The 11,134-nt window shown below is 47.4% G+C and overlaps 1 non-coding gene across 1 annotated transcript; it reads right to left on the bottom strand.

Annotated features, from left to right (window-relative positions):
* Window positions 1–7,241: 7,241 nt before the first annotated feature.
* On the bottom strand, window positions 7,242–7,344 carry LOC146174846 (U6 spliceosomal RNA). The gene has a single exon (XR_014702409.1). It is a non-coding gene; the product is annotated as a U6 spliceosomal RNA (small nuclear RNA).
* Window positions 7,345–11,134: the final 3,790 nt, after the last annotated feature.

The raw sequence follows: 11,134 nt of genomic DNA, 5'->3' as shown, positions 1-11,134 counted from the left end.
GAGCTGTACGCTTTTGTTCACGTATATATAGTTGTAGTGTTAATGTAGAAACATGTAACGGTGACCTTTTTGTAACAATTGATGGCAAGGAAAGCATACCGCCAAAGTTTTCGTTTCAAGCAATATTATTATCAAAGCAAATTTCTTACGCATGTAATGCTTAATTAAGTTTTAGCCCTCACGCGCGCAGTATCTTAGAATTACTTCTTTCTCGATTGCATCTGAACCAAAAAGCACAGCTATGCTTTGCTTTCGTGCTGCCATCTTGAGGGCCCTGTTAAAACGACTATCCTACTCGCGCTAATTTAAACTCGATTTATGGTCGTTCTTGTGCTTTCACCGAAACATGAAATTGAAAACACCTCGGTGCCATTCCTTGGAATTTCTTCGTCGACACTGTTGAATGGTGATCAGCGCTGTTTTCCCATGGAACATTTATATGTTTAGACCGGCAGTACTATTTATGCCCAAATCGGCAAAATCTGCGAAGCAGCTGGCGGACAGTAATTGGCAAGTGACATGACTTGGCACTGATTGGTCGGCGATATCTGTCATGTTACAAAGCAGCCACGTGTCATGGCCTAATTGGTAGGCACTGCGAACTCAGCCTTCGCCGTTGAGATGGGATCAGATGCCAGCCTTCAAAGCCGAATCCTGAGTAGACACGCTGATCCTAAGCCACGCAGCCACATTGGTACGGCTTGGTTCATGCGGGGCTTTATTAGCCATGTCATTCATGGCAACTTGGACAGCATACACCAGTGTCAGGTAACACTGGCAGAGAAAGTGGCCTGCCATCAACAAATAACTGCTGTACTTTTGGTAACGGCTTCGCCTCCGACTGCAATGTTGGTGCGTCATCTACAACTCGTCATGAATTAATAGCGAGCTAAACAAAACTAAACCAAGAAAATATGCTATAAACAGAACTTTCTCAATACAATTCGGTTTAATCACGTTAAAGGCTGACGTTTTTATTGGGAAGGGAAAATAACGCTAGTCAACTATGATACTTAGAAGTTTGAGCCCGGCGATTTTCGCCCCAGGAAAGCTGTGGCGTCTTCAGCGTGAACCAGAAGCACTCCTCCGTTCTGTCATCGGACCGCTCCAAAATGTGGGTCCCACAGTAGTTGTCTCACTGAAATACTTTATTGAGCAGAGATAAGCGAGGACGATGTGTAGGTGCACTCCGGGACTCCAGCGGCTGCCGCTGCTATCCCTGCGCGTGTCACGAGGGCTCGTTGGGTCTCTAGTCCAGAGCTGGATAGGGCAGCCTCCCACCCCTCAATAGTTGGCCCTCCATTTGGATCATCAGGTGTATTGTGTGGGCAGCCTTCTCCCCCCAGTAATTACAGTTGGGGTCGTAGAACCCGGGGTGTACTATGTTTAAACGAGCTGGTGTGTTATATGTGTACGGGGTGTACCATGTAAGCGTAGCCATCTAACTCCCTCCGCTTTGGAGAGCTCCGTGGCTGGAGGGGGGGGGGATATTTTCTGCGAGGGAGTCTGCAGTGCTGTAACCTCTTCACGTACGTTACCAGAGGGCCAGGATAGGGGTGTGTGGGGGATGTAGGGGGTCATATATACATACCCCGGTGTTTCTCTACCTCTCTAGAAGTTTGTAATTATGAATATATAGCTTGCAGTATTAGTGTGCGGGCCAGTTTAATTTGCTGCTCACCTTTTTGTTCAAAGAGGGGCACCAAGGAAAGGTCTTTTACCAGTACAGCTGCGAGTTACATGAGGATTATGTAGAAGGTGCCTGCGGAAGGAGATTACAGTACAACTAGATTAGCAATTACGGAGGGAAAAATCTTTCAGGGTAAGGTGATCCTAATTGCCGTATTCAAAAAATGCAGCATATTTTCACAAAGGTGATCCAGGCTCTCTATCAGCGTCCTCGTCCGGCCCATATTCGTAAGTATCAGCGAGATAAGGAGTCCTAGACAGCGGGATAATGGGGACACTGGAGTAGTCCGCATATTTTTGGATTGTTTTCATAAATATTGTCTCGTCTAATCGATGCACTTATATCGAGCTGCCATTTTTCCTGCACACTGACAGTTGCTTTCTTGAATAGCATAATAAAGTGCACCCATAAATGGCTTAGGTTAAACCCTGCTAAATATAAATAGGCAAAGCGAAAGCGTAGTTTTGCTTGATTTCCCATTGGGTAGGCTTAGGTTCAGGCATGGGAAGGCATGGTTTTGCAGCGGTTAAATTGGCGAGATTATGGAGTCGAGGACGCCGTCAACTACAAGAGGAAACACGTGGTGCTGTATCTGCCGTCGAATATCTAAGGTCAAAGGTCAAGTGATGATGCATCATTGTGGTACTGTGGTTAAGGTATATAGCCGCACTATGACGTCTGGCTCGTTGAACGTGAAGCGGCCAGTGGTATAGTGAAGCCTTCAGAAGAATATGCTGTCCGGAGGCCACTGGTCAGTCAGGCGCGCTCTCAAAACAGCGCCGGGTTAGCTGATGTGACTGGCGAAACGAAGTGGCGTCCGTGTGCTGTGCGATGTCAGCGCACGTTAAAGATCCCCAGGTGGTCGAAATTACTCCGCAGCCCTCCACTACGGCTCCTCTTTCTCTCTTTCCACTTTAACTCCCACCTCCCTCCCTCCCCCTACGGCGCGGTTCAGGTGTCCATAGACACAAGTGTGACAGATACTGCGCCTTTCCTTTCCTGGGAACCAATTATAATTATTATTACCCGTGTTCGATCCCGACCACCGGCGGCTGCGTTTCGATGCGAAACGAAGCGGCGTCCTTGTGCTCTTCGATCTCAGTGCACGTTAAATAACCGGATCCCTCCACTACAGCACCCCTTTCTCTCTTTCCACTTTCAATGTTGTTTGCGACTGTAGGAAAAGAAAATGCACTGGTCTGCTACTTGCTCTGTAGCTGATTGATTTATAGGCATGGAAAGACACAACTGACTCCCTTGTTTCCCGTGGACACCTCAGCCGCGCCTTAAGCGAAGGGTGGAAGGTGGGAGTGAAAGTGGAAAGAGAGAAAGAGGAGTCGTAGTGGAGGGCTACGGAGCAATTTCGACCACCTGGGGATCTTTAACGGGCGCTGACATGAGGGGCAGTTCCTCGCCCTACAGGGCTGGAACCGTAGGTCAACGCCGCTTGCAGCGGGGGCTAGCCAGCCGCCGAATTTTATCCGTTGTAGGCCGTCATTGCACCCGCCCTCGCTTCTGTGGTGGTGGACGACGGCTGTTGTTGCGGCGCGCGTCTTTCTCTCCCTCTTCTTTTTCTTTCTTCTCTGCTTTCTCTTCTGTCCGCAACGAGGCAGCGGAGGTGGCTCAGCTACAGAGCCAGCAGCAGGCCGGCGCATTTTATTTTCCTCCTTCCTACTGCCACAACAACAACAACGCTGACATAGTACAGCACACGTCACATCCGCTGAATCGTGCGGAGAAAATAGAGAAGTAAAAGAAGAGGGAGAGAAAGACGCGCGTCGCAACAGCCGTCGTCCACAACCGAAACGGTGGCGGGTGCAATGACGGCCTACAACAAATAAAAATTCAGTGGCAGGCTAGCTCCCGCCGTAAACGGCGTTGACCTACCTGTCCCAGCCCCGTAGTGCCAGGAACAGCCACCCTTTACCAACTACCTACCCCACTTTCATTGCCATATTTCTCCCATTCTGTCGCACTTGTTTTGTGGATAACTGAGCTTTGACGCAAGGGATGACAGAAAAACTTTTATTTCCATATTTCTCCCACCCCTTGCGGCGCGGCTCAGGTGTCCACAAAACAAATGACAGATACTGCGCCTTTCCTTTCCTGTAAAACCAATTATTATTATTATTATTATTATTATTATTATTATTATTATTATTATTATTATTATTATTATTATTATTATTATTATTATTATGTGCGCTGTGTTGCTCCGCTGCAGTGGTACAATGGTAAGACGTCCGACTACTAGCTACACCGGAGCTCCCTGGTTCGATCCTTAGGTGCGGCTGCGTTTCGATGGAGGCGAAACGGAGCTGCGTCCGTATGCTGGGCGATCTCAGCGTACGTTAAAGATCCCCAGGTAATCGAAATTACTCCGTAGCCCTCCACTACGGCGCCCCTTCTGTCTTTATGCTTTCATTCCCACCTTCCTTCCTTCCCTTACATCGCGGTTCAGGTGTCCACGGAACAGGTGTTACAGATAGTCCTCCTTCTGTTTCATGTGAACCATTTACTATTATCAACGTGTGCTGTGCGATGTCTGTGCACGTTGAATATCCCCAGGTGGTCGAAATTACTCCGTAGCCCGCCACTACGGCTTCTCTTTCTCTCCACTTTCACTCCCACCTTCCTCCCTTCCCTTATGGCGCGGTTGAGGTGTCCGCAGAGAACAAGCGAGACAGTTACCGCGCCTTTCCATTCCTATAAATCAATCAAATCAATCTATCAGTGGAGGTGGCTCAGCTACAGAGCCGGTAGCAGGCCCGTGTATTTTCTTTTCCTTCTTCCTACAGCCACAACATGTTGTGCTCTTTAGTGTTTTTATTAGTTCCTCGACTTTGCGTTCGAGCTCATTTTGTTTCAGTCAAGCGGGTTCAAGCTCGCGTTTGAGCGCATTGCTGCTCGCGTCTTTAGTAGCCAGCGGAGCACTGGAGAGAGGGCAACCGACCGTAGTGTAGAAGTAGACAAGGTCGACGGAGAAGACTCTTGTTGATGCAACAAGCAGACCTCTCTGAAGGCGTCCCAAAAACCGCCAAAATAATATAGGGTCAAACAAAGTTTTTTCTTCCTTCCTTCCTTCTTATAAACGAATGTACAATATACAAAAAAATATGAAACCATGATATTGATCTGTTTAGGTGTAGGCGTCCACAATTCCTTGGCGTCCACTCAAAAGTATAAGGCACCTACCTACCTTCCTATCCCCGAAACCTAACTTTAAAAAAATGGCTGAGCCTTAGCTTGGTTAAGCCTTGTCAGACGCGAAGCATTTTGATTGCTAAACTCGGCTTTCCATGGCTACACTTGGCTAAACTTTTCTTTCACGTGTAACCAAGGTAGGTTGGTTGGTTGGTTCAAAGGTAGATACTGCGCCTTTCCCTTCCTTTGAACCAACCAACCAACCAACCAACCTTGGTTACACGTGCTTTTACACGGTTTAAACTTGGAATTCACAATGTTTTCTCATCGCATAAAACTAGGTAATAGCATGACTCGTTCATCTCTAATCTAACTGTGTTACCGACACGCACAACGAACATGTCGTCCCCCAGGCCAACGATACTCGATTGCCACTACGCGAATATGTACGCAAAGCAAAAGCTCTTAGAACACCGACGTGCTAAAGGAATCAACGATTTTGATTTCTTCGGCAACAACACGGTCGTATGGGAAAGCCTCCCCGTAAACTACCCGTGTCCAGCCGGCTTGACGTGCACCAACGGTCGTTACGTCTTCACCAAGCATGGCTGTGAGGTCACCTCACGTATACCCTTCGAGCCATATCACCGCCATGGTGGTCCTTCAATTACACCGCCAAAGCCGATAAAGCGGTCCCTACGGAAACTGTACAAAACCGAATCGCACAATTTGTTTTGTTACCTAGACAAATAAACGATAGGTAGTGCGTACGAGCGCGTACCTCGCTATAAGAACGCCATTACAAGAGCAAAGATGGGACTACCTCCAAACGATACCATACCACGTGGTCCGCACAGCGTGCAACCGCAGCCGACGGCGCGAGCTGCACCCCCGTCTCTCCTCTGTCGTGACGTCAGCGTATCACCTGGTGTGACGTAGCATTCCACATTCTTTGCACGGCGTGTAACCGTCACGAAGGGCTAGCAATATGCTTCGCATAAAAGAATGAACAAACCGCTGATTAAAAAGCGTGGTAAGCAGGCTGCCGCTGCTAAACTAACAGCGTTATCTCTATGACTAGGTTCAAGCTACGATTAAACCCTGACAATTTCTTGAAGTTGTTTGTACCGTCAAAGGTTGCACGTTCCTGTCCCAAGTTCTCCAACTGCCGAGAAGCTTTTGCCAACATCTCCCATCGTTATGTCCTTTTTTTTTTGCACTTTCACCATACAATCGCCGAATTAACTCCCTTTACCTCTTTTCAGTTTTAACTTGGTTACAAACATTTCACCAGCAGTTAGAAGCTAGCAACGAAGTTTCCCGCTCTGCTAACACACAAGCAGCGTTTAGATGGACCTAACTAGAGCGAGTTGAGTTATCCAGTCGAGAACCGGCTACAAGGTTCATGTAACTGCTGCCGGGTAAAGTAGAAAATTTCAAGGGTCGTGTTGAGTCAACTCCAGCGAAGGAGGGTGATATTTACTTAACTCGATCCTGCAGCAGGAAGCATGCAAACCAGTTCGAGTTGAGTCTGGAACAGTGAGAGAGGAGAACAGCACGGAAAACGCTAGACATGTGCGAAAAAAAATAGAATCGGGCGCCCTCTTCTACTTTTCGCCTCGAAGCTAGGTACCTCCCCAATCTCAGCTTGTCGGGTTGGGTTCATGTAAACTTTGTCGGGCCGAGTCCACTCAACTCGACATTCGCAGTCGGTCCGATGTAAACAGGGTTACAGGGTGCTTAATTGTGTCTCGCAGGCGAAACACCACCAGCGGCTTTGATCAAGGGGAGCAGAAGAACCTAGTTTATTGCACAGAAGTGTAGTTATACACTGCAGTGGGAGATTGTGTGTTCCCTCACCACCTCGTTTCGTGTATGACACACTGCAGTGGGAGACTGTATGCTCCCTCACCATCTAGTTTCGTGTTTGATACGTATATGGGCCGCGTCTCTGCCACGAAATGCGAGCGCCGCGCAGCGCCAGGTACGATGCGACACATTAAAAACTTTCTGTATCTTTCTGTGCTCCCTGTGACCTCACCTCCTACGTGCTTCCATTCTTTTACCGTAACACCACCCGACCCAGGAGAAAATGAGGGGAGCTTGATGACCAGTACGAACACAATTAAATGCTCGGTGCTTTTGAATGCGTTAAAGACGCACTCAGAAATACTTCTCCTAATTATTATTCTCCGTAAAATGTGATTCCCTAGCTTTTTCTAGCAATATTCGCTTCGACAGGCAGCCACATTCTCATTATCGCAAGGAAATCTAAGGCAGACTTGCCCCCCCCCCTTCCCCCCTCAGAAGCCCATTGAAACATTTGGCGTCAGCGCCAAAGAAATTGGTTGGCAGAGTTCACGAGAGGTGTGGGGTAGCATTTGAAATCATCCCCAAAGAATAAAAAAAAAATGTGGAACGCTTCACGATTTTGCGTGTCATCCTTGCGCAGGGGCCATGCTAATCTTCTCTGTATCGTTCCAATTTTTGTATATGTACTTTGGAAGTACGAGCTATACGCTTTTGTTCACGTATATATAGTCGTAGTGTGAATGTAGAAACATGTAACGGTGACCTTCCTGTGACAATTGATGGCAAGGAAAGCATGCCGCCAAAGTTTTTGCTTCAAACAATATTGTTAATAATGCGAATGTATTTCGCATGTAATGCTTAATTAAGCTTTAGCCCTTACGCGCACAGTATCTCGGAATCGAATATTTTTCGACTGCATTCGAACGAATAAACCGAACGAAGAACGAAGAAGCAAAAAAAAAAAACACTGCTATGCTTTGCTTTCGTGCTGCCATCTTGAGGGTCCTGTTAGAACTACTACCACTACCCTACTCCCGCTAATTTCAAACCCAATTTAAGGCTCTTAAGGCGAAAGCCTTTAATGGCTCATATTGTCGTGCACAAAGTGTGTCCCCCTTTTGCAGCGGCTGTTGCTTGGCGTTCCTTGGCGCGCATTCAAGTGTGGGATTAAAGATGGCAGGAACGCTAGACAAGATGAGACTTCTGGAGGAAAGGTGCAGTATTTGGCACAATTTCTGCGAGAAGTGTGCGTTTAGATGGTATGCCAACGCTCTTGTCGCGTGGCGTTCCTTGGCGAGCGTTCAAGTGTGGGATTGCACATGGCAAGAACGCTAGACAAGATGAGACCTCAGGATTTGGCCTTTCACTACTTTAGTCGTGAAAGTCCCTCGTAATTTTCTTATGCATTCACCGCAAAATGGGGTCGAAAACAGCTCAGGGCCATTTCTTGGAATTTCTTCGTCGACACTGTAGAATGGTGATCAGCGCTGTTTTCCCATAAAACATTTATATTTTCATACCGAAACACTATTAAGGCGAAAGCCTTTAATGGCTCATGCTGTCTTGGACAAAATGTGTCCCGCTTTTGCGGCGGCTCTGACTGGCCGAGGCGGGTTGACGTTATAGAGGTCTCGGCCAATCACAGAGCACCACCACAGTATGCGCGAAGGCGTTCCTTATATGCCCATATGACCATATGGCAATCAATAATTAACTACTAATAATGGACCAATTACTTACTAAATATGACTAATTTAGTGATTCATACTTACCTAACGACTAAATATTTGAATAATTATTGACTAATCTAGCAATCCATCGGTTAGCTACATTATTAATCAAATAAGTAAATAACCAGTTACGTGCTCAATGACTGATTAAATAATTAATTATATATATAAGTAATTACTAATTAGTGCCAGTTGCGTAGCAGAATGCGGCACTCAGGGCTTCGCCTTTTACTACTTTAGTCGCTAAAGTACCTCGTAATGTTTTTACGACTAAATCTGCAAAAGCTGAGGTAGTTGTGAAGTATCCGGCGGGCAGTAATTGGCACGCGACATGATTCGGCACTGAATGTCGGCGACTTGTCATGTCACAAAGCAGCCACGTGTCATGACCGGATCGGTAGACACAAGGAACTCAGCCGACGCCACTGAGATAGGATCAGAATCCTGCCTTCAGTGATAGCCGGATCCTGATTAGACACTCTGATCCTAAGTCACGCAGCCACATTGTTACTGCTTGGTTCATGCGGGGCTTATTTATCCATGTCACTCATGGCAGCTTGGCCAGCACACATCGTAGTCAGGCAGCACTGGCATACAAAGCTTCCTGCCGTCACCGAAGAACTGCAGTATACGTTTGACTACGGCTTGGCCTGCGACTTCAATGTTGGTGCGTGATTTACGACTCGTCATGAGTTATTAGTGAGCTAAATGAAACTAAACCAAGTAAAACAATGCTCTAAACAGAGCTTTAGCAAGACAATTCCGTTTAATCACGTTAAAGCAGTAAAACAATGCTCTAAACAGAGCTTTAGCAAGACAATTCCGTTTAATCACGTTAAAGCCCTAATATTTTATTTGGAATGGAAAATACTATACTCAGCTATGGTAATGGGAAGTTTCAGCGCAGCTCTTTACGTCGTAGAAAAGCTGACGACTTCGTCGTGAGGGGCGTGAGCGAGAAGCACAAGTCCGTTCTGTTAGCGGTAAAGTCTGTCTTAAATACGGCTCTGAAAGTACTTCATAGTGGATGGATGGATGGATGGATGGATGGATGGATGGATGGATGGATGGATGGATGGATGGATGGATGGATGGATGGATGGATGGATGGATGGATGGATGGATGGATGGATGGATGGATGGATGGATGGATGGATGGATGGATGGATGGATGGATGGATGGATGGATGGATGGATGGATGGATGGATGGATGGATGGATGGATGGATGGATGGATGGATGGATGGATGGATGGATGGATGGATGGATGGATGGATGGATGGATGGATGGATGGATGGATGGATGGATGGATGGATGGATGGATGGATGGATGGATGGATGGATGGATGGATGGATGGATGGATGGATGGATGGATGGATGGATGGATGGATGGATGGATGGATGGATGGATGGATGGATGGATGGATGGATGGATGGATGGATGGATGGATGGATGGATGGATGGATGGATGGATGGATGGATGGATGGATGGATGGATGGATGGATGGATGGATGGATGGATGGATGGATGGATGGATGGATGGATGGATGGATGGATGGATGGATGGATGGATGGATGGATGGATGGATGGATGGATGGATGGATGGATGGATGGATGGATGGATGGATGGATGGATGGATGGATGGATGGATGGATGGATGGATGGATGGATGGATGGATGGATGGATGGATGGATGGATGGATGGATGGATGGATGGATGGATGGATGGATGGATGGATGGATGGATGGATGGATGGATGGATGGATGGATGGATGGATGGATGGATGGATGGATGGATGGATGGATGGATGGATGGATGGATGGATGGATGGATGGATGGATGGATGGATGGATGGATGGATGGATGGATGGATGGATGGATGGATGGATGGATGGATGGATGGATGGATGGATGGATGGATGGATGGATGGATGGATGGATGGATGGATGGATGGATGGATGGATGGATGGATGGATGGATGGATGGATGGATGGATGGATGGATGGATGGATGGATGGATGGATGGATGGATGGATGGATGGATGGATGGATGGATGGATGGATGGATGGATGGATGGATGGATGGATGGATGGATGGATGGATGGATGGATGGATGGATGGATGGATGGATGGATGGATGGATGGATGGATGGATGGATGGATGGATGGATGGATGGATGGATGGATGGATGGATGGATGGATGGATGGATGGATGGATGGATGGATGGATGGATGGATGGATGGATGGATGGATGGATGGATGGATGGATGGATGGATGGATGGATGGATGGATGGATGGATGGATGGATGGATGGATGGATGGATGGATGGATGGATGGATGGATGGATGGATGGATGGATGGATGGATGGATGGATGGATGGATGGATGGATGGATGGATGGATGGATGGATGGATGGATGGATGGATGGATGGATGGATGGATGGATGGATGGATGGATGGATGGATGGATGGATGGATGGATGGATGGATGGATGGATGGATGGATGGATGGATGGATGGATGGATGGATGGATGGATGGATGGATGGATGGATGGATGGATGGATGGATGGATGGATGGATGGATGGATGGATGGATGGATGGATGGATGGATGGATGGATGGATGGATGGATGGATGGATGGATGGATGGATGGATGGATGGATGGATGGATGGATGGATGGATGGATGGATGGATGGATGGATGGATGGATGGATGGATGGATGGATGGATGGATGGATG

The sequence above is a fragment of the Amblyomma maculatum genome, chromosome 11 (genome assembly GCF_055883805.1).
Source record: "Amblyomma maculatum isolate TAMU_Amacu chromosome 11, ASM5588380v1, whole genome shotgun sequence".
Taxonomy (NCBI): Eukaryota; Metazoa; Arthropoda; class Arachnida; order Ixodida; family Ixodidae; genus Amblyomma; species Amblyomma maculatum.
Note: the sequence above shows the minus strand (reverse complement) of the source record. Positions and strands in the feature narration are given on the sequence as shown.